Here is a 25761-nt window from a genome sequence, read left to right on the forward strand (position 1 = left end):
GTTCAAGTATGTTGAAGAGCATCTGCCTCAGCTGCCTCAGCTCAGCAGCTAACAAAACACATGGGGTCCCTATGTTACCAGGACAGGACCAAATGAAAGAGTGGCTTCCAAAGAGATTGACAGTCCTGGTACCTGAGCTACTCCAGCTATTGAATGAACTGCCTGTCTGCTTCTTCGTACTTTCACTAGAACATGCCGTTGTGAGCATTAAAAAGGTAGTGCAATTTAGTCTCCTCAAAGCCTCAATGTTTTGGCCCTCTGCCCACATTATCCTCAAGACAGTCACTATGTATCTGTGGAAAGAAATTAAATTACTAATTTAAATCACTTAGCTTAGCAAGACTGCAAAATCCTTACTGTAAATTGAATTCTTTCCATTTGCTACACTTGCCAGGAGGGATCTGTTATTCGGGTTCTAATTAACAGTATGGTTATTCGGAAAACAAATACCAAACCTCTCTTTCCATGTGGTCTCAGACCTTTCTCTTGTGTGATTCTGGGCAGCAGTCTGTGTGTCTCCCCAGGGTTACAGCCCTCTTCTTCTATGCGGCCTTGACATCCTAAGAAGTGAAAGAAGAACTATGGGAGCAGCATCAAGCAAATCTGATCAGAAAGAAAAAGGAAATTGTAAAGAAAAAGAGAAAGGAAAGAAAGAAAAACCAGGCAAAATGCAAAGCTTACAAATCCCTTGTACAAACAAATAAATAAATTAAATAGTACTAATGGATGAGTGACTAAAAGACAAAAGCTTATCAGCCTCAGTTGCATTCAGGAACTTCCAATTTCACACTCTGACACCTTACATTACTGAAAAGAAAGATACAGACTTGTGAATTAATCAGAAGAAAGTTAAACATAAATGTTTACTCATTTCCACCTGCAATTTATTAATTGAAAAAACATAATGAGAACAGTAGGCACTGGCACTAAAATAGAGATAGAATGACATCTACTGTTAGGAACTGGCTTGTTTCACTACTGAAAATGTTTTGGATTTTTCTTCCTCAAAGTATTTAAACTGAGGCTCTTATTAGTAGTCATAGGGTTTAGCTATCAGACAAGGAATAAGCAATAGAGCAATAAGTTCCCAGATGAAAGTCTTCTCTGGTAAAATTTTAGAACTGGTAAAATTTAGAACTACAATAATTAGAATGAAGTCTCTTATTAAAAGATTACTTAAGCAGCTGAATTTTACATTGCAGGATCACTTCATAAAGTGATAATCATTACCTTTTCCTCTGGATTAATTTAATGTATTATTGTTCATTAATGCATATTGTTCATATGTGAACTTCCCAAATCCTTTTTTTAGTGATTCCATATATTTTCATATAAACAAGACATAATATTACAAGTTTTTTCGCTCCTATTGCTTTTTTTTAAACAACCTAAAACAATCATTAGTGATATAAAAATCTCAGAACGTCCTGAGATTTTGTCGCAGAAACATCACAGTCTTAAATGAACATTGTTCTCTGCACTATACATGTCTTCTGGTCTCTCCCCTTATGGTCTTCTCAGTATGTATGGCCCTTTCTCTTGTTAGCAGCGATACTCTGTGGGTGATTAAGCCAGCACAAACAAATCGATCTTGCTCACTTTCTATCTGCAAAAGGAAAAGTCATTCAGTTTATATCAGAACCATGTATTTGCTGTTCAGGAGTACAATTTGCTGTATTTTTTATATATATATTTGAGGTCCTGTATTAGAGTCTTTCCTACATTTTAAAAGGACTTTTTCTTCCATTTCAATCCATATATGTTTCACAGGCCGGATCTGGTCTGCGGACTCTCCAAGATGTGCATTAATTTTACAGGGAAATATTTTTGTCCTGTGCTGCTATTTGAGATCTCAATAAAACTCTTATTGCATAATTGACTCTTTTCAACATCTCTATTTACAGGTCCATGTAAAAACATAAATCTTTTGTTATGCAAATGAAGTCTACAAGATGAAAATTAGGAGGGTTGAACCTACATCTGACTTCATACATCACTAGGATTATTTTTTCTATAGTTAACTATTTCTAATAAGTATTTTGAAATAGAGATAAAAAATGTAAGGGTAAAATGCAATAGGTTTACAGGAATATAATACGACATAATATGATGTTCCATTAACTTGTAATTATTAAAGCCATTATAACTTAATAATTTCTAGTTAAAAATATGTATTTTGACGCTGCTATGGAAACAGACCAAAAACAATAAACAGATCTACTGAAAATTAACCTTATGCTTATATTTCATAAAATCATCTCTTCCAGCAGCGTGCCTACTATTTTCTCTCAAAATTGATTTCTATATTCCAAAAAAAGACCCATTTTACCCCCAAAGAAAAAAGAGATATTCCCCTCAGCTTAAGTCATAAACACAAAGTTACTAAGTTGGAGCTAGGTCCTTGCCTGGCTTTCTGGATGTGCCTACAGTTTAAAGTATGAACTACAGTTGGTTAAAAAAAGACTAAATGCCCTGTAATTTCTGGTTAAACCCATTTACCACCTCTGTGGTCATCACCGAGTGAGACTGTAACACCCTTCTCATATGGAGTGTCTACGGCCTTTATTCCATCATGCCTTTACTCTTTAGAACAGCTAAACATAGAAAAAGGATAAAAAAAAAAAAATTTTCAATTCTTACCTTTTCTGGCCAAGACATTCTAAGTGGGTTTCCAGAGCTTGTTCCAAACATCACACAATGGCTGCAGCCAGTATTACGAGCTTAATTCCCAACATCATTTCCAGAAAAATCTATAAAATAATGCAGGATAAATTAAGTTCATTTTCTATGATGCAGATATAAAAATATTTGAGGAAAGTAATTATAATGCTTTTTGCTTTAAAAATTTATATTTCAAACATAATTTTCCACATGATTTAATAACTTTGCCTACTCTCTTCCTGTTTAGAGATGACTTTTAAAGGTTGTTTCCAACCCAAACTATTGTATGATTCTATGGCAACTTCACTGAATGATTTGCAAAGAAAAATTGTTTTGTAGAAATAACATCTTAGAATACAAGATTAAATTAAATTACACTAGAAAGCGCAGGATATTATAAAGAAAAAAATACAGGCTTTTTCAGTGGACTATTCTTCAGTAACTTTCCATTACATGATTTTCAGTAGGGAAACAACATCAAGCCCATCCCTTATGCGTGTACTTTTTTGTACTTACAGGACCAAAAACGACATTATTATGGATTTATCAGCCAATGCCACACTAACAGTGTCATATAAACCCTTGTAGTTTAGAGCACTGTACACCTTCCTGTTGTTTTTAAGAGTAAAAAAATCACACCAGTTTAACTTGTTTTGATTTCCGTTATGTAAAATGTATGAAAGTCTCAGAATGAACTAAAGTAAGACCAACTAAACACCCTAAGATATTGGGGGGAGTTGTTTGAGATCCTTTTCTGTGGAACACAACAAAGCATTTTGCAGAATCCCTCAGAGTCCACAAACGTAAATACTTTGCCACTACATTCACATAACAGCATTTCTTAAAACTCTCAATCCTTTTTGAAGCTGATTGGAGTTCTCTACACTTCAACAACTTTTTTTTAAGATTTATTCCACAATTAGTATGTATCTCAGATCTCATCACAGACTTCAGAGAAACAAAGCTTCTCAAGCACAGTGAATGCTTGACAGTAGCTTTCTTACAGGTAAAAAAAGAAAATACCTGCAACAAACGCATTATATCTTTCTCTTTTTACATTAAATTAAACAATGCTTTCGATGTTATAATTTTAGATGGAAAAGGAAAACGCTTGCAGAATAAAACACTCTGATAACCACAGCTGACCAACTCTGCTCATGAATCTTCCTTTGGCTGCTACAATGTCCATAAACACTGATACAGATGGAATGAAGTGATTATCATCATGGTCTTTATTGATTATTATATCACACAATGTGACTTCAAGTGTGACACAAAATATCTTGAAAGATATTTCACCTGCAAGTGTTTATGTCAACATCTAGGAGAAAAATTCTTTTTCTTAACCTTTTACCACAGGCAAATCTTCCATATATTACATACTGATTTTGTGTATTTAAGAACATCTCAAAGGATGAAAGTTTAAATGAGCTGTGATTGAAGGTGCTTTCCTCTGATAAAAAAGGATTACTTAAAAAACCTTTGATTAAAAAAGAATAAATCACCTAAAAGAAGGAGGCAACCTGCAACAGCATATACAATTCAAGTTATAGTGCATAAGAAGATATAGGAAAAGTTATCAGATTTGTATTGCAGATGTAGAACTGTTCACTTTGCTGCTTCTGCTTCATTAATGTAGTAGTAAATTGAGGGGGAAACTTTTTTACAGCATTCAAAGGGCATAAACTTTCACACTGGATGTTCAGGGTTTGCCTCAGTGCATCAGTGGGTTAAACCTGTCTAAAAGAATGTTTAGTTTGAGTAAAATTTAATTTTTCCAACCACTCTAGGAGCCTTTTGCAGCTATACTATTGAATTACCATTTGCCAAGGTTGTACAGGTAAACTAATAACTTTTTTGACATCAGCAGAAATGTGGCTTTATATTCTGAAAAGTAACAAAACAGAAGGCCCCATAACAAATATAATGTAAAGTAATTAAACCTTTAAAAATATAAATCAGGAAACTTGTTTCCAATAGGACCTCCAGAAGAGATGATATAATTTCACTATGTATTCCAGTTTCACCCAAGTGGGACAATCCTCTCTTCCCTTAGCTTCCAAGTAAGTATATTTTTCTTATTGTACTCATATTGGCAAAACTTTGATCTCCTCCTGCAGAAAACCAACTTTTTCTTTTTTTTTTTTTTTTTTTTTTTTGCACTGCAGGGCCTAAATTATCATCTGCAATGAGTTTTGTAAAAAAGTGGATCTTAAAAAAAACAGAGAGAAGACACTGGTTTCATGTTCTGTGCTAAAGACTTTATTATGTCTGCCTTTTCCTTCCATCTTTTAGAGTTTTAGAAGCTCTTCTAAAGAAGTTATTGATCTACTTACTAGACATCATTGGAATACTGCATCAGTTGTTATGCCTGACATTCAGAGGGATATACTGAAGACACCTTCCCTAGTCTGCTATTCTGCTCAAGCAGAAGTTCCTATCACCAGCGTCTCTGATGATCTCTCTTATCAGTTATACTGGTTACTGATTTTGTGCCATCTACAATGTATCAGATTATCTGGTTTTCCCTTTTTAGTGAAAACTGGCACTGTGATAGAAAAATAAATGGGCTTGTCCTATGAAATATTGTTTTGCTTGACCTCTAGTCAAGAGAAAAATCACAAGAGAAACAGAGTGAAGCATCTAAGCCTTTCTTTAGCAGTATGTTGCACAAATGCCTCTGAAATTTATATTTCCACCTAACACCAGTGCAAATTCCAAAACAAATCAAAGTGTACTGCTGGGGGGAAAAAGGGTATTTAAAAAGTCTGAATTTTTACAATCTAGAATATTTTGGTCTTTCTTGGACAGTAAACTTGCAACTGCCAATCTCAACAGGGATCCCAAGAAAACACTTGCCAGATCTTTCCCTTCTTTGTGGACCACAAAAATGCATTGTGTCTGACAACTCCATTCCTGAAAGTAACTTTGTCCCAGCACCTGCTGTAAAGTGCTTCAATGCTGGGGCTGTTGCCATTGGAAGCACAGTCTAGACAAAGATAAAATTAAAAGCAAGAGCTGTCCTTTTTGGAAAGCACAAAACAGTATCTAATCTAATCTCATCTCATCTCAGCAAAGACTTGTCCTGTCTTGTCTACGTTATCTAGTGACATCACACAGTGGCGGACAGGACCCTCTTTTCTTGCATTGAGGAACAATCTGCTAAGAGCAGCCCCAAAAGCAGACATGATGAAATATCAATATCTACCACCTATCAGATGAAAAAAGAAAAAATCTGACAACTACAGTATTCATCACTAGCCTACAAAGTCTTTCAATTTCCACAACAATGTAGAAAACATGTCAGATTTAGAAACAATAATTATTAACTGAGCTGACTCCAGGGGAAAATAAAAAACCTGCGATATTACCATACTTCAGAAACACGCAGTAATCAGTGTATATCATAACTATGTTTGACTTTGAAATATTTTTTACTCACCTTCTGAATAGCCTTGACTCCAATTCATGATTCTTTAAAAATGTAGGATTAAATTAATTTTTCCCCTGATTTTGGATAATGACAAATCATTCACTGCATCCTTAAGTGGGTTGTTCCCATGGTAAACTTAACTTACAGCATAGCTATGAATGTGTTCCTGGGTTTCATTCCAACTATATCTGTTGCCATGTTGTGATTACCAGAACATTATATACCCATTTTTTCAACTAGATTAAAAAGCCATCAACTACTAGAATATTATCTCCTTCGTATGTGTTATTCTTAACTAAATTTCATTTTCACTTCGATATGCAAATAAATTCAGTTCATTAAATCTTTCACAAGTCAGTTATTCAGATTTTCAATTGCCTCTTCTGAATCCCTCCTAATCACTTTCTGTGCTGTTATGGGAAAGCAAAAATGGGAGCAGCACTACACTGTAAGGACAGAAGCTGCATTAATTCAAAGATTAATTAGAGATTCAAAGTTGCCCAAAAGAACAAATGATAAGTCTACACTTAGAGATATAAGAATCTTAGTATTTCAAACCAGTGTCCAATTTTAAGATAATTATTTCCAGTAAGGTTATATTATTTCAGAGGTTACATAACAGATTAGAAAGTATCTACGTTTTGTCTTTGCTTTTTCTTGTTTTCCTAAAAAAGCAAACAACGTATATCACACTCCCTGTTTGTCCATCCTCTTTTGTCAGTCCTTCATTCTTCCTGCCATGACTTTTCCATTCACTGGACCACTTCAACAAATTTATGAGGTTAAGGTTTCACAAATTTAACTCTGAACTTTGTGAACTACAATGACTGAATAGAGAACTGCATTAAATTAGAGCCCTAATTCAAATTTTAGCTGTTCTGCTCATTTCACTCATCAGCTAAAGGGCAATAATCAGATGATCAGTCAACCATGAGTAGCTTCAAAGCTACCACAGCACGTGCTGCTCGTTGTCAGTCAAAAGCATAAAGGAAAGCATTTAGGGGATTAGTGATAGACTAGACAGATTTTGAGGGAGGCTGCAAAACATACAACTGTAGGCAACTACTCATTAAGTCTTATGGAAGAATTTTTATCTTATTTTTAGTTTGGGGGGGCAGGGTTGCGTGGGGAAGAGGTGTGAGTTTTTTCTGTTTGGTTAGGGTTTTTTTAATAAATATCTAAAATCTGGTTTTAGTATGTGGAAAAACAAATCATACAAAAATTTTTCATCCACATAGAGATTTTCTTCCTGTTTCCCCCCATACTTAAGGAAATCTAAGGGTCACTTGCCATTTTTAAGAAGATTAAATGTGGTGATTTTTAGCTGTCTGTAACTCATTGGGTTGGACATGCTAGTAAAGTTCACTAGGCAAAATATGCAAAATAGTAATTATATACTTAAACACATAACTCTCAGTTAACAACAATCATCTTTCCTAAGACTGGCCTTTTTATATATTCTGTTTGGGTATTTTTCTTGACTTTTTTTTTAAAAGAAGTACTCTTATTCTGTTTGTGACCCCTTTCCATTACATCTTGCATAATTAATAGATTATACATCCTTGCTATTATAAACTCTTTGTTTTTTGGTTTTTTTTCTGCAGAAATGCGTAACTGTCTCCAATCCTGGATAAACAGAAGTAGCCTTCATCTTTTGTAATGTGTTGCATCAGAGCTGTTCATTGCACTGGCTTTATACGAAACTCAGAAAACTGCCAATTTCCAGGTTGTATTTATTATGAGGACAGCCTATCTAAGGAAGAAAGAAAATAATTCACTGTTACATGACACTGCTCTTGTTTTTTGTTCATATTTCAAACTAAGAAAGCCTTTATGATTGCCTTTCCACTCTGTTCTCCATCCCTCTCTGCCTAATAATTTTGGAATTCACTGACATTTGAAAGAGCCCAAAACTACCAAAAAATTGCTTTCCTCTGATAATCAATGGTTAGGAATAGAGATGAAAGCAAAACTAGTACTCTCAAGAAAGGACGGTGGGGAAAACTCAACTGCACAGTTCAATAAAAACCATTCAGAAGGCACAGATATACAAATCAAGAGTACACGGCAGACATAGCCATATGCCTTTATGTAATGAGAAGGAAAAATCCCATCTCACAACAAAAGAATCAATAAACAGGAATGAATAAGGAAGGGAGATGCAAGTTTCTGCACTACAGCTCTGCAGGGTATTAAATATCCCTGAGATAGGATATGAGGTATTTACTGTGCAACGTGTATACAAAGATTGGAAACAAAGTAGAAGTCAACAGTTTCTGCAAGGAAGTCAGCAGTGAAGTTTCACAATCTACATTAATACCCGCTCTATTCTACACCTTGGCAAATGGGGTGGTGACCATGGCCAGCTGCCAGTCAGCTGCTCCCTCACTGCCCCTTCTCAACAGGACACAGGGAGAAAGTAGGAAAAAGCTTATGGGTCGAGACAAAGACAGGGAAATCAATTACCAATCATTATCACGCGCAAAACAGACTCAATTTGGGGAAAAGTAACTTAATTTATTAAAAGAGATGTAAATTATGAGAAACCAAGACAAAAACTACAACACTTTTTCCCAGTCTTTCTCCCAGGCTCCACTTCACTCCGTTCCCAACTCTGATACCCCCTTCAAGAGCACTGTAGGGTGATGAGCTGATAAAAACATTAGCTGACTGCCCAAACAAGTCAGTGGTCAGGGAATGATTAGGAAAGAACCACAAAAACATGATGCCATCTTGTGCCATTGCATAAGTCCATGGTGCAACATGGAAAAGGGCAAGGACAGTCAGCTCCAACAAAACCAGGAGTACCATGTAGAGATTTATAAGCCATGCTGTCATGAAGCAAAGTCAGCAGAAGGCAAGTTGCATGGAACAGAAAGGTGGTGGGTGCTTTGTACACATGCAGTCAGTGTGCAAAACTTCAACTGTGCATTTTTGTTACATCCTTCAACCATCTCATATACACAGAATTTCAATAATTTCATCAGAATTTTGACTGCAACCACACAAATTGACTATGCTATAGAGATCTGAATTCATCCCAAGGAAAAAAAAAATTGCCTTGTGAGCTGTGCTGCTCCTGCTCTCCATTTGCAATTTCTAATACTTGAATACAAAGATTATACCTAGTTTTAAAAAACTAATGTAAGTATCTTTAAAATAAAAGATACATTACCATCTTCAACAATACAGTGATGGGGAGGTACAATAGAATACTATTTTTATTCAGTTCATGTAGTTACACATAGAAAAATATGTATCTATGTTCAAGGAAGTGCCTGCAATTTCATAAACTGTTTTAATGGAACATTCCACAGCATAGTTCAGGGATATTTTTCAGGAGACGCTTTTACCCACAGCAACTACCTAGGAACATTGTCCAAGAGGAACAGTGGAATTCTTCACAGTCCTAATGCCTTGCAGCTCATTGTAGCAAGAACGCATCTTTTTCTAGGACAGCTACATACCCCTTTATCCTCATTAAGGTAGCTCTGAACAGTTGAGGATCCAACGTGGTCTGTGAGTGTGATAATAAATATCTGGTTCAGCCTTATGCACCTTCAGATAGAAAGTCAGGAATTAAGAGTGCAAATACTTTAAAGTAGCTAAAGTTTTAAAAAAAGAAAAATAAAAAAATCTCATTTTCTTTTCCATTAAATCTTCTGTTTTACTAATAACAAAACCAAAGACATCCAATTAGCAGGAAAAAAAAAAAGAACCCAAAAAACCCAAAAACAACAAAAAACCACCATGAGAAATTAGAAGTTCTAGTTCCATCAGAACACTGAATAAGTGGAATCTATATTTACTATTACTTATTTAAGTTTCCAAGACTACTCAGTATGGCTCCGTTTTGACATGAGTGGGCTTTTTTTCATGACAAATGTGCCCATATTCAGCATCTTCCCTAGTTACCTGCTTTACTATAAAGAATTGCTGAACTAACCTATGTACATTTTGAACATATAAAAAAGCCTATCACCAAAAGCAAACCACAGATGAGAAGTATGAGGAAAAAGGAGATCATAACTTCAACAATGAAATAGATTTCTTTACTTAAGAAGTTATTCCCCCTTCATAATATTCCACTCATAAAAACAGGATTTAAAACACTACTACTGACACTGTCAATGGATAAGGGTAAAAAAGCTATATACAAAGCATTCCTGTGTCTCAACTTTACAGAGAAATAAAAAGTCTAATAATCTCTGCCATTACCTCTTTTCTCTATCAAATTTTTAAATACTGTTGAAAATGAAAACGATAATTCTAGTGACCAAAGTCACATTGGGCTACATTTAGCAGCTGAAGACAGACATTGTACAACATTTTGGATACTGTGGAGTACCATGACAAAAAGAAGAATGAGTTTGCTGCATGCATCACTTGGTTTAACTGCCTGTAAACAAGAGATCCATGGTTGTCTGAGCATCAGGACAGCGGGCATCAGTAATAAGGTACAAGATGTTATTCTAAAGGGAATGATCAAAACATTACTGTCCAGGGATAGTGTAATTCCTTGTGACATATGGGCTAAAATTACATTACCACGGTAGGATATACACTAGATTTGATTTAATACCTTCAAATGCATTTCAGATAAGCAAGGCTGAAGGTTTCAGAGACACAATTTTGCCTGGTTCTGCCAATGTCCCTTTCTTCTTGAGGAACCAGAGCAAGTGAGAGAATGATTCCCTTCATTAAGTTCTGCTCTATTTCCTTAGAAAAGCTAAGTACCAACAACAAATATAGTGCCATATGGTAACAATCTTTTAATCCTTATATTTTTGTTCTTTTCTCTTGGCCTCTTGCTTTCTATTTTCTTAACTACACACTCTCAGTGACCAGTGATCCATCAGCACTGTTTTACGTCAGTAAAGTGACACTCAAAAGTTACCTAAGATTAAATCAGAACAACAACTCATCCATTTTTTTGTTACCTCCTTGTCTTGCCAGCAGTGCAGTTAGACAGACATAAAGATGTATATGGAAGTGAAAATAAAAATCACTTTTCAAAATATTAAACCATGGGATGGCAGCTGACAAGAGAAATAATGAAATGCTACCCGTGCTGCATTATTCATCAATTTCCAAATGCACATACCCAGGCATTGTGCAAATACTTCTACAGTAAAACTTACGGCTCCTTCTTCACCACAAGTCCAGGTGACATTCTTGGGACAAGATCTCTGCCTCACTGGAACCAAAATGGAGACACTGACACCATTGATATACTGGTGGATGCTTCTTCACTCTGCATTGTGACCTGCTGCCCAGTCTCCCAGATCACAGGGTTGTTGACTGAAACTAGAAAGAAGCCATTAGCAATTACTCAGACTTAAGAATGCTGCAAATAGCATCCGCACTAAAACACTGAACAAAGAAATTCTGTAAAACCAATCATCTCTCCAGGTTAGCCATAGCCTAAAATGATTTCACAACCCTTCCTGTTAAAGGGCGTTCTCTGTGCCCTTATTGGTGCAGAAACAGCAACAGTAGCCACAGTTAGCAGTGCTCAACAAGCAGCTTTTCGTAGTTCTCCTGTAAGCTGCTAAACCAGAGCCATAAATGTGCATATTGAATATACATAAGTCATGAAGCCAAGCACAAGAAAAGTACATACATGAAGAACATAATCAATGATATCAAGGATATTGAAAAATATAACCTTGGGTTCACTTATTTCCAATAAGCCTGTCTCGTAGTGTATTACATTTCCCTTCTAAGTAATTAGTGTCCTGCAGGTATCCATTTTACTGCAAAAACTTGCATAAACCATGAAAAGATTAAATGTAATTATCATTATTTCCATTTCTGGGGCAAGGCCTTTTCATAAATAATTATGTTGCAGTGTAAAACTGGAGGCTTTATACAGTTGCTCTATCATTCATAATAATAAGTAGTATAATAAGCCACAAGCCAAATCTTCACATGCTCATTAGCTAGAGAAAACTAATTAGGACATTTTAACCAGATATGCCACTAAGCATCATGCTTACTGAAGTAATTAAAGCACTGATGATACTGAGGCATACACTGTCTTCCAAATCTGAAAAAGGCATGATGCTGACAAATTTACGTTATATAAAACCATATGGTCTTCAAATAAAGTTATAAGAATTTAATTACGTGTGCAAGACCTTCACATTAAAGACACTTCAATTGAAGCACTCAGTGTCAAACAACCTGGGGTTTTTCTCACCCTGTTCTCAGCAAGATTAACACTGTGTAATTTAAGGTGGGACCTTCAGTGTAAAACTACTGTCCTCAAGACCTCTGCCAATGTGACAAAGACTTTTAAAATTCAGGAAGAACTTTCCCCTCACCTGGAAGAGGTTAATGAATTGACATTGACAAGATACTGACTCAGGGCAGCCAATGGCATCAACTTCCATCTCCTACTCATTAAATTTTCAGAAGCAATAATTTCAGATGGAATGGACTTTTCCTGTACTTTATGCTTGAAGGAGCTGCCTGCAAATAAATGAAAGCCTGTTTTTGTCATATCTCCCTTTGAAAAGCTACTTTGTGTTCTAACATTCCCATAAACAATACACAAACCAGCTGCTCAGGTGGTGTGTTGCGAATATCATTTACCATACTAACAGAATGATACTATTCTCCCATTTCTTCATCTTCCTTCGTCCACCTGCTGACTCGCATCTTCTTCTTCAACATGAAGGCTATATAACACATCTTCTGTTCTATTTCTAATACAGTACAAAATGTAGGCCATGCCTGTAGCTCATGAGTACTGCTCATACGCAAATAATGTGCATTAATAATAGTAAAATCATGGCTGAGGTCAAATCTCTTTGTATATCTTTCTATATCTTAAGAATATTTCACTGATGGGGAAGAGAAATATCCTCAACCATGCTGAAGAACAAAAGAGAAGGAACTGTTCCATCATCTAATGGTTCACAAGGACTAGTAGTAGTTTAGAAATCTACATCCAAGAACCCCACCTAAAACATTCCTAGTTTCAGCTTAACCTTAAGGACTGTTTGTCTGAAGAATTGAAAAGCGTATCAAGAAAAAGTCTACTTAAAAAGTATTTTTTAAATTTTTTTAAGATGGACTGTTTATTTCCCAAATATGTTCTTTCTCCAGACCAAGTCACTTGTGAAAAACAGAATAGAAAATAAAATATCTCTTTTGCTAGGTAAATTCCCCATTATAAAAGCATTCTCAATAGACATTGATGATCACATTCTGAGTTCTGTAGAAAAGAAATTTTAACATGAAAAAAAGGGTATCTTAGAAGACTTTTCCAAGTATTTTACATTTCAGCTCTACTTCTCATTCTGGATGATTTGGTCAACTTTGTTGAAATGCATGCAGCACTCAAAAACGTACTGCTTTTTATTTGTTTGTTTGGCATTGACAAAACACTAAATCAACCAATACTGCCAAAATATGCAAAAACCTGAATCTCTTTCTGGTGTAGAATGCAGAAGGTTCTCAACCATGAGACACAGAACTAGAAGGGACAGTAAACTATAACTGTCTCCTCCTAAACAGTCCATGAAATTATTTTTCATGCGGTATAACAAAAAGTTTTTAGAATTATTTCACATTTGTGTCCTGAGTATGATTCCCCAAGGGTAGAAATGCTCTTTTGTGGTTTATTCTAACAGAGGAAAATATTGGCACACATACCGCATATACACTTTGTTTTCAAGCTGCTTCTTGCAACTTCTTTTACTTTTTGGACAACTGCATACTCTGCAAGCGCAGTGGAAGTGAAGTGGCTCTGTCTCTTCTCAGAGAGCAGCTCCTGAGAAATTTTGTCCTGCCCTACATAATTGAACAAAGGTTTTCAAGAAAGATGATAATTTAAATCAACCAATTTCTTGGTATACAAGTTCTAAGCAATGTTTTTTTCAGCAACTTGGCCACAGGTAGGTGCAGAGTAAGGATTGGAGCAAAGAAGGATCATAAATAAATGTGAACAGAGGAAGAAGAGACACCAGAGAAATACTAAAACAAGTTGATCTCCTATTTGTCATGAGTATATATGATGAAGGACATTCTTTTCCTACCAGTCTGAGTTTGGCTGGGAATTCTACATGGATGCTCAACTTATAAAAGTTCTGGAATAGATCGGAAGTCCCAGTTTTTCAAGGACTTGGAATCTCTTTGTAGGATCCATATGGTGTTCCCACACCATGTGTCATTTTTGTTTCTGACTGATCACTTGTTAAGAACACCTAATCTCTCCACATCTGTTTTAATCTCTAGTCCTTGTTTGAAGAGAATTCTCTACATAAAATCTCACTTCTCTTTATATTGCCAAAAATATTATTAGCTTTTAGCAGGATACAATTTCCTCCTTGAAGTGTTACAACAGCAAGCATTCCAGACATGCATGGGAAACCAATAAACCCAACTGTCAGGCAGGGAAGGTTAAGGAGAAGATCATTAAAGAACAGTTACTGCCTTGTAAATTCTATTTCCTACCCTGGATAAGAGTCAACAGGAACTGGATATTCTTATGACTTCCAAACTAACTTCAGGGTAGTGCCCTAGAGCTCACAGGGATCAATAATTCTGGCTTTGTCACTGTGCTGTGAATACAGAAGCAGCTCAACAAGTCCTCTGATTAGAGGAAGACTGTTTAAAAATTAAAAAATCTGCAGTCATAATTACCACAAAGTAACAAATCTAATTTTATTTTTTTAAAGAGATTTTTTGATCAAATAATGTTGTCCACTAATGTTACCTTGTTCACTCCGCTATGCTTCATAATTTAGTAAACTAGCATCAATGTTATATATGTGAAGGGTATTTCACACATTGTTACGCATAATAATGCATACGGAATGCTTCATTTAAGCAATCAGATACACCTATTACTAGTCATTTATTTTGCCTTTTGTTATTGATTGCTTTTTATTTTGCCAGCTGAGATAAATTAATCCTGTTGACAACTTTCTTGCAAGATCATCAATTAGAAATTTTTGGTCAAGCGGCATATATTAGATGCTTTTTACTGGAAGAATACGTTCAGTAAAAGGATTTGATATTTTCTAAAAGTCCCTACAGTATCACAGATTCACAGATATAGAGTTGTGCTAAACTCAGAGAAGTTAGAGCTCAATGTCATTAAGCAGTAAGAGAACCAAGTGCTGCACAGATCATACTGAGTCAAACATATTCCTCCTTCTCTTGTATTTGCTGATCCAACTTTATATCCCAATATCCTATGCCCTTGATTCATCCTATCCCTGCAACCTATAGTTATAAGCTTGAATGTCACCTATTAAAGCAATTAAAATCTTACTCACATATAGGAAAAAAGGGCCCAATCTGGAGTTCCAAGGTAGAATAACAACAGAAAACTAGAGATTACATTTTGCTACACATTGTTCAACAGCTTAGGAAAAGTTCATACCCATTCCTAGACTTTGTCAATTTTGCTCGTTTGACCAAAGCCTCTTATAATCATTTTCTCTAGGGGAAACAGCCCAAGAATTTCTCACATAAAGTTTCTATGTCTATCTGAAATAAAAAAAAATCCTTCTGGAATGCAACAAACCATTTTAGGAAGCTCAGACTGAAGAACCTGAACAACTTCTCTCCATCTCATTATAATGCAGACTGTATGTAGATATCTACAGACACCACTGAGCACAAATATCTCCCAGTACAACTTCTTCAAGGATTGAAAGATCTCCACAGCAGCAAACTGACCTTCCCACAATACATATCAAATCTGTTTTGTCTCTTCTTGTTCTCTGGTTAATTTCCCATGCGTCCTTCACACTTATATCATTTTTAGGCTCTTTATCTACTTCCTACTTTCTTATCTTCTTACTCCAGTCACCATTACAAAATTTTCAAAGAGGTGGATACTAAGATCCCTGTCTCTCAGTTGTGCTTATCTTTTGGCATTGGCATTAATTAGCCTCACACTAAAAAATGCTAGCTGCAATCAAATTTTTGAAAACCTGAGTTAACAAGTTAAACAGAAAGTGACCTTCATCTACAGTCCCATAACATGTAAGACTTTTTAAATTTCTGTTACATAAAAAACAGACCTTGGTTTCAATCACTGCATTGGAGAGAGACCATTTTAATGTGACTAAAAATTTGATTCATATTCTGGTCACATGAGAACTGTATTTAGGAGGCCTACGCTTTCAGTCTACCTCCCATGAATTAATAACTCCACCAGATAGCCCCAAACTTACAACTTAGCAAAAATGGAACACCTCAGACCCAACACTGAGCTATATCATGCTACTGATGGTGAAGAATTGAAGTCAGTGTGCCAGTCACTCCTCATTAAAAGAAGTATGAACTCCTTCTTCAATATCTGCACGGACATGCGAACCTGAAAGTGTGTGACTATGGGAGATCTGTCCACACCACAAAATACTCTTTCCCTCTCAATAAATAACAGATACATCATTTCAGAAAAAATTTTAGTTCTGTCAATAATCCATGTCGTGAGCCTATAAAATCTTTCATCTATTAAAAACTTCTTTAATAATCTCTTGTCATCTACTTCACTGCTTATTAATTGAATGGAAACGTCTCTGAGCTACAGGGCATATGAGATGTCTGATTTCTTTCTGCATTATGTATATGCAGAAGCAGCTGAGAGTTGCAAATTTTCCTATCAGGGAACTCTAATGGGCTATTTAAGGAGATACAGTTAGGGCTTACTCTTGTAAAATGGAATTACAGCTATCTTAAAAAGGGTTCCACGTGTTATGCCAGCCCAGCTTCTAAAGTTTTACAGACATGCTTTAAATCTATGCTGCCAGTATTCCTAATGTGGAGTGAGATGAAAGCAAATTCCTTTTATACATGGACACATGGATTTATTTAGTTTTCAACGTGTTGGAAAAACAGAATAGAGAGCAATAGAATGTTTTGGTTTTGCATTTCCTTTTTAGATCAGATCAACTTTAAAAGGTCATAAAGGAATGAAAAGAGATAGAGAATAAAAGTAAACAGAATGAGTAAGATGAATCAGTTGAAAAACCCCTGAAAGGATGAGTAAAGCTTTTCATTTTGAAAGTCAGTCAAAACAATATATAATAGTCATACTGATGGAATATTACATTGGTGAGAACAATAACAAAGACAATATCAATGCAAATAGAATAGTGGTTCATATCCAAAGCATCTATTCAATTAGGGCAAAAATCCCATAGTCTCCAAGGGTGGTAGAAACTTCCTATCCCTTGACAGACCTCAAAACAGCCAAGACATCATCTCTGTCATCACTGCAAGCAGACTGTCCTTTTACAAAGACATTTTTTGTTCTTCAGTAAAAACAACATTTAAAAATCCTACGTATAAAAAAAATGAGAAAGCACAAAATTAAGATAATATATAATTAAATAGCAAGACTTGGTGGGGGTTAAGGGGGAGGAAATTACAAACCTGTAGAGGAGAGACAAATCAGGAGTAGACAGAAGTGACCATTTTCCCTTAAAACATTGCCAGAGTGTTACCTAACACTTATTATTAATAGAGATAACTGTAAGGAATTTAATTGCCGCACAAGAGTTTAAGATGATGAGTTTAATACATTGGCAAAAGAAAATTAATGCAGTTTAGCAAAGTGCTCTGCCAAAATGGGAAGACTGAACTATTTAAGGTAACTATAGATGAAAGAAAAAATCCAATATTGCTTATAATCAAAACTGGTTTTGATTCCACCACTGAAGCAGAAAGACAAATATAACAATAAGGTGAAAGCTGGCATTCTAGGTTCAGCTTTCAAGACCTGTACATCAGTTTTTTCCGAAGTCCTGCAGTTGGGTGAGTTCTTTCACAGACCCACAGTCACCAGGGTAATCATCTGAGAAGCAAGTTAGGATGCAATTTATCAGTTCTGGTGACAAGTTCCACAAAGAAAACATTGTCATGTATTATTAGCCTAGGTGTTTAAACCATTTTACAGCACTTAATCATCCTGCCAAGTCTGTACTATGATCCTGGAGTAATCAGTGAACTTTTTGTCAGGAAGTCAAATAACCAACCAGTCACGCTAAACATGGATATTTGAGAGTGATGTGTGACAAAAGTACATAAGGACTGAATTCAGACCCATTTATACAAAGGTATTTTCCAATCACCACATGAGATAAACTTTGTTTCTAGTTTTTATCTATGCCAAAATGCTGCTTCTGGTGCATTGTTTAGATCTTGAGTAGATCTTGAGGTGTTTACTCAAAGAAAACCAAAAAGGGGGAACATAGATATAGCACCCATTTTAATTGACACTTTCAAAGCCAAATTATTCAATAACATTAGATAGTACAAGATTAGATACAATGTGTCTAATAAATTGGGGAAGGAGAAGGTTATTTTTGGAAAACAGATCAATATAGATCAGTTTATAAAAGAAAACACTGTGTCCTACATACGGCTTCATGGTGGGCAAGTCATTTTTAACTGGGGTTTTTTTCCGGTTTTTTCTTTATACTGTAAACTTCATTACAAAGGCAGAAAGATCTGGTTTAATTGTACTCAGTGATACTTCTTGATTACCCGCAACTGTTGCCTTCAAACTTTCCTTCATTACCAGGCACAAGCCACAAACAACATACGATTTATAACTCTCTCATCCAAATGGTGTATGAATACAGGAACTTGTCTGATTTTGGAGTTGACTTTTTAATTACTGTTGCTCTTTGTGAAGAAGAAATGGTATTCTGGTTAGTTTGGACCCTATTTGACCTTTCAAAAGTTTCAGAGAAGAAATAAGTTCAGGACATGGAGCACTGTTTTTGTGGTGACACAACATTTTGAACCAGATAACTTCTAGCACAGTGTACAGACAGCAGGACCATTCAGTTTTCCTTACCTTTCCAACTACTGAATAATAATAACAACCAAATTTTCTGATCTGGATCCTGAAAAAGATTTTGTTTTTTTTCCTTCAGACGACTTCTCTAAGTCTCTGATTGACTCATCATAAGAAGTATTTCAGAGGCCTGACTGTCTTCTCAAATTAAGTTGAACAGGCTACTGGAGACATGAATGACAAAACCAGTATTTTCCACTTGCAAAATAATTCGGGTTGTGTTATATATTTATCATCCAAACCTTTCTTCTCCCTTTGTGCCACGTAGTCACTTTTCTAAAGAAGAGATGCTTCATCTTCCGTAACTTTCTTTGCATATATAGACCCATTAAATGAATATCTAAGAAACAGACCATGTTAAGTCTTCAGACCTGACATCATTATTATAAATATTTGGTTGCACATCCTCTTCTAGGCTAGAGCCTCAGAAGAGTAAGACTTTTAAAAGAAATATAGAAGACAAACTTGACTCTAACAAAAGGCCAGGAAAACAGATGAATAAAAAAAGCACCCCCTGCAAGCTATTTATTTGATGATGTACGATTATGAATGTGAGTAGCCTAAAAATCATGCTTTGTGACTTCAGAGGTTGGGAAGGAAGTGAGAATTGCTTTGGACCTTTTTGGTAGTGCACTTGCAGGGGAATAATCACAACAGAACAGCCTAAAAAAATTAGTCCAGCATTTTGCTGTTGTCTCCACTTTTACCTCCTGACTCTGGATTGCCCTCTGAACAATCAGGAAACAAAGTTTCAGGCAACTGCCCTTGCCAGAAAATACAGGTAATTTCTAAGCAGAGTTCCAGGTATTTTCTGCCTTTTTTCACATTTTACACTCCCCAACAAAATAGTTACTTATCCCTGTATCTGTATACATACCTATTTCCTTCTATCTTTTCTGCACATCTAGTCCTAACAATAGGAGATGGCTTATGCCAGTTTTGACATTCCAGGCTCTTCCATTTTAATAGTTTTAACTATGGCTCTGCTTGACACACAAAAACCTTTTCCCAGCACATTAATCCTCCACTTCCCAGGACAAGAATAACAACATGAACAGGTTTTCTACCATGGGCTAAACCAAATCACAGTTCACTTTTGCCCGTTGTGCCTCCTCTATCAGCTGTGCTGGCAGGTACCCCAGTACAGTACTATGGTCTGCACTCCCTCTTCTCGGAAAAGATCCCTTCAGTGAGTCCTTTAGAGGTACAGGTCCACTCCAGAGGATCTGAGACTTGTTCATCTTGGAGATGTGCTGCAGCAGGACAGAGGTGCACAGCACCGCCAAGCTCCTAGGAACAGACTCCCTCTAGCACAGCATTCTTACTGAACTTATGTTACACCTCTACAGTTAATTGTCTCATCCAAATCATGACCTTCTACAAGAGCCCACATACATTAACCTTATTCTAATTAATTAGGTTAAAACAAATTCTTCCCCCAACTGAAAATGTTTTGTAATAATTTTTAAATCACAACTTTTAATTTTAAGTGTAATCTGTTCTCTATCATCAAAAGAGTATAATCTTAAAAAATCTGGCAACAGAAAAGGATTTATTTTTCCATTGTTCCATTTTTTATTTTCTACCATGTTTAGTGTCACAGATCTCTAGCCAGTACCTGTCAACTTCAAGTGGTTAAGCACTCAAGTAGAATTTGACCATTTGAGCATTTTTAAGGAGTCAGGTAAAACTCCGCTCGCTTTTAAGTGTATGAATTCACTACTCTAACAGCTTTTTGTTGCTGCTCTCTGTTAGTTTGGGGGTTTTTTTGGAGGAAGTCTGTAGTTTTTTTCCCTTTTAACTTAGTTCCACTTTTAACCATACGTTAACAAGGCCCAGGTTCAAAAGCTGGTCTCCAAAAAAAGAGTTTTTCTATAAAACAACAATTATTACCTCTGGAGAAGTCAGAGATTAGAAGCCTGTATAATACATAAAATTCATACTAAACAGTATGGATTTTTTTTTTTCTTTGCAAGGTGAATTACTTGACAGAAGCTTGCTGCCAATAGAAAGAGTAGGTGCATTTATACAATTAACTCATTAACAATAAATATTGCTTCAGTTTCATATTCTGATGGTAGCAGTGAGGGCTGGAATTCCAACTGTTTATTTCCTGAATTCTTTATTTCAATGTACTTTAGCTCATGTTATTTCTCATTGTATTCTTAATTTCCATTCCACAGAACACATTTAACTTTCAGAGATTCATTGACCTAATTTTGCAGAGGCATTTAAGTATCGACAATTCACATAAATAACAAGGAAAAAAATGTGTTCATATCATATTTTTTCTTGACATATAATCCAAAAGAGAATATTGGGTACTTTGAAGTATCTTGTAAATGTTCACTGAGTAAATGCATATGTTACTAAGAAGCTGCACCTAAGACTACATTAAAAACTGAAACATTTACTGGAAAGTAAAAAGAGGAAAATATATGCTATTGATGATTCTGTCTTAAACTCAGACTGAACACTGAAAACCTGCAAGAAGGTGTGATCAAAAAACCAGTGAGCACAAGAGTGAGACCACATTCAAAAAGCCACCTTCACACCAGCCTTGGCTACTCACTCACATTTTTGCTTGTCTTAACATGGCAAGACTAGTTGGTCCTCCAGAATGATTCATGGTTTGAACCCAACACCAGTCAGGTGTTGGACATGTAAAGGTTTAATAAGTTACCAGATCTCACTGGAATTATTAAAGGAATTAGGACACACTTTGCTTTCAGCTTACCGGGAAGGTAAGTTTTTCAGCCTACAGAACCCCAGTTTCAGTTCACCAATACACAGTATCTCCCTGCAATGACCTGTGCAAGCTCCGGTGAGAGAATAAATTCAGAAATCTTCCCTTCATCAAAATATTCTTGGTTACCCATGTTGAAAGGGAATAAAATAACCCTTTGCAGATATAAAATTAGTATCCTAGAAACCATCAGGAGATCATACGTTCCATTCATCATATATAGAGTTTTACATCTTCCCAAAGGTACTAGAGGGTATGCATAATTCACAAGGAAGATATATTCAATAAAAAGTTAAAAACATTTTGCAAACACACAGCAAATAAGACTTTATTTGCTCCTTTAGTGTCATGCTCTCTTTCCCCTTGAAAATACTTTTTATAATTTTCGATCCAATATTTCTGGAGTGCTATTGCTGTTCTGCTACCTTCCCTAAGTAAATTACATAGAGAGTATCAGAGGATGCTTACTTGCAGCTAGAATCTCATCAACAAATATACGCAATGAACTCACTGCTGAGAGATTTATGCAATTCTAACCAGAAAGTGTCATAATAAAATGTTTACAATGGAAAATGAAAAATCTTAGGCTTTTCACAGTAGCAGGATGGGATATCTGCCACTTGGCAGAGATAAATTTATGAATTATTCTACTGGAAAATAAATTATGGGCTTTAACAGTTTTCGTGTATATGTCACAATTCCTGACTGCACTATGATGGGACTATTTGTGTATAACAGTTAATACAGCAGGGTTGGCAGTTTTTCTGCCTCAGTAGATGCTGGAGTTTTCAGAGCCAGACACTTGCTAATGCTCAACAGTATGCATCTGATTCCACACATTTTCCAACTTCAGGGAGTCAGAGAGGGCAGAAAATTAAATATATTAGATATTGGAAATGAAACAAAAAAAAAACGGGGGGAGGAAGGCTAAAATCCATTTTGGGACATCTCCATATATTTGCATGGTTCACACATTAGAACTCAGAAGTACACACACAGGAGTCAGAGCACTTCCAAAACACAGAGGGTGGCAAATCAAAAGCTTTAAAAAAAAAAAAAAAATAGGCAAAAGAAGAAAAAGGTCAGTTCTGTGCTGCCACCTACTCCAGATCCTACCAGAGCAGCAGGAATAGGGCATGAGGAGACAGGGGCACTGCCCTGAGCACTTTCAGCCCAGAAGCGAGGGGGTGAGTGCAGTATAATTTAAATGTTGGCAGAGATTCTACTTCAGAGTGCACTTTGACTGAGTTGTGAGTCAAAAATTTCTCCAGAGCCACTGGCTGCCATGGCCCTTACTAACCTCTCTGTTCTGATGGATCATTAGCCAGGATCAGCCTGCTGCTTCACAAGATAAAGGTTTTTTTCCTAAACCCAGAGTGGCACTACAAAATATAGCTTAAGCAAGGCTCCTCAGCAGAAACTTATAAAAAGGAAGTTAACAAATACAATTAATAAAAACTCTTATTTGTACAGAAAACTCTATTTTCTAGTATAAGAAATAGTCTCTGTATTCAGCTTTCCAAGACAGAACCAAGAGTTCACATTATGGATGACAGTCCATTAAACAGTTGCATGGATCACAAGTCTTCCATCATGTTGTTCCTCTCAAAAGGCAAGTTGTTGCCAGTAAGTTGTTCTTATTGTTTTGTAATAGCTCGTCAGAGCTTCTCTGGGCTGCACCAAATCCAATCTAACTCACACTATTCCTGTGCTGTAATTTTCATTCCATATTTGCAAAGTTAGCAGCTGGCAGGGTTTATGAAATACTGCAGGAAGGGCTGTCTGAAGCTCTCGCATTCACTTTTCTTGGTTTTACTAAAAATGGCAATCTTGGTGGTAAATTAGAAAACAAAATCAAGAACAGTACCTCACCTGGTAGACAGATCCCGAGACACAGCAGCCTGGGCCATGTTAAAACTTCCCTTCACTCTTTAAAATACAAAAAACTACACAGAATATTTCCTTTCCCAAACACAGGTAACAGATGGATTTGTCAGCCAGTGCATTCTCATGCTATTTATCACCCAGCTGCTTCACTGATCCCTTGCTTCTTCTTAATACTTAAATACCTCTGTAATGAACTTTAGCTCACAAAGATTTAAGTCTGAAAAATTTAGGCCATGGTATGGTTGCAATTTCAAAGGAAAGTTTGTGGTTTTATTTGAAGAAATACTTACGTAAACAGTGTTTTCTATTTGTATGCACTTGATAACACTCTGAATCAACAGCACTGGTACACCTTTGACATTAGTTAATGACTGCAATTAATTAATCCAGATTTCACTTTAAATATACTCCCTTAGCAAAGAGTATTTGTGAATCTACCTCCAGCACACAATGCCCTATGATATCGCTAAACATCAAAAGCCTTAATCTTATCATTTATTGCTCAAAGTAGTTTAGATGTATTAGTCTAATAAACTGCAAGCAGTGAATTAACATTTGTTGTCTTCTAGGTGGAATAATTCATGCTTATTTAGTAAAAGTATGATACAGTTAACAAGAGGGGACATCTGTAGACACTATTATTTTTTAATAATAATTGCTGATGTCTATAAATATGTGTCTCAAAATACTATATACTATAAGAGATTCTACTAATGTTCAAAGTTACCAAATTTGAAGACATATTAGCATAGCAAAAAGCAGACTTCTTCATTTACAAGGGTAAGTGGATTTTTAGGAAAGATTATATCAAACTTGTTTGTCAAAGGGTAATGCAGATCTATCCAGAAATAAATGACCTCAATAAACATACCTACAGCTAAGAAAATGAAGAATCCTGCAGAGTTTTTCAATTTTGCTCTATTCAGCATTGCAGTCATGAGACAGTGTGAGTTTTTTCCCCTTTCCAGACCAAAAGGAAAAAAAAAAAAAAGAGGTTGCTAGTCAGAATAAGATGGGCATTTCATCTATATGCTGCACTGAGCAGCCTTAGTCAAGGTGACATTTGGTTCCACTTGAATATTATTTTTTTTTAATGCATCGCTTTTTCAAATGAGATTTACAAAAATAATTTCAAAATTACTGTGTCATAAGTATATGGCACAAATAATGCATTTTAAACACCTTTAACCATCTGGAAACAAATGAACAAACAAAAAGACTTGTTCTCTTCAAGCTCTGCTTTATTCACTAGCTATTTTAGATTACTATTTCTTAAGATCACCTAGTTATGTATTCATTTGTTCTAACAGAGGTTTTCCTTTATAAGTGGTCCATGCTACTTACATGGTAACAAAAGGAATAGCTAATATCTCACTGTGACCTTGAAGTATGGAAGGTGGAATACATTTAAAAAAATTAACTATGTATAGCATCTGAAGTTATTATTATGTCTTGCATCTTGAAAATGCTGAAGTAATGTAAAAACCAATTACATCTTTGGTGAGTAAATCCTGTCTACTTTCACATAATAGTCCATTGACTGCTGCTGCTCTGGTCTTTTCCATTAGAACATATTATGCCAGAAATGTAAATATATCCACATAATATGCACACAGTTCATGAACAGAGTGTCATACTAATATGCATATCTTTCTATATCCAAGAGCCAAAACTTCATTAGGTTATTCATTCCAAATTACTGAATGATAGTAATAGACTTGTACTGATCTGTTATTTTCAAACGTAAAGGACTTAAAAGTCCTTCAAAATAAATGCCAGCTAAAGCTGCCATGAAGTTTCTGCTCACTGCAGAAACAAATAGCCACTCTAAGGAAAAATAATTAAACACTGCTTTACAAAGAGAATCTAAGAAATATGCATTTTTATATTAAACAGCCTATTGTACTTGATCATTCATAAGGGAATAGTGTCTGCAAACTCCACTACAGCAACAACCAACTCTTCCCATGAAAGTTCCAGTACTCCTGAGGGAACGTGCCAGCTCGCCACAGCCTGGCTCAGCTGTGGAAACCAGGGGGGATTCCTCAGCAGCAGCTGCTGCATTGCAGCACTTGGATTTGCCTTTGAGCCGCTAAAGAAGGACAGGCTGCACACACACACTTACCAACCCTGGTTCAAGCAACAGTCCTTGGCCTCAGAGGAGAAGAGTCTTTGCATTTCACAAGCTTTAGCAGGGCTTTTCTC

At 35.9% G+C, this 25761-nt stretch overlaps 1 long non-coding RNA gene across 1 annotated transcript; it reads right to left on the reverse strand.

The window, feature by feature from the left end:
* Nucleotides 1-474: 474 nt before the first annotated feature.
* Nucleotides 475-6127, reverse strand: LOC126638578 (uncharacterized). The gene is made up of 3 exons (XR_007628636.1): nucleotides 6104-6127; nucleotides 2641-2750; nucleotides 475-560 (listed from the first exon to the last, which is right to left on the reverse strand). It is a non-coding gene; the product is annotated as an uncharacterized LOC126638578 (long non-coding RNA).
* Between the last annotated feature and the right edge of the window lie 19634 nt (nucleotides 6128-25761).

The sequence above is a fragment of the Myiozetetes cayanensis genome, unplaced genomic scaffold (genome assembly GCF_022539395.1).
Source record: "Myiozetetes cayanensis isolate MyiCay16 unplaced genomic scaffold, myiCay2020 scf17, whole genome shotgun sequence".
NCBI classification, from domain to species: Eukaryota; Metazoa; Chordata; class Aves; order Passeriformes; family Tyrannidae; genus Myiozetetes; species Myiozetetes cayanensis.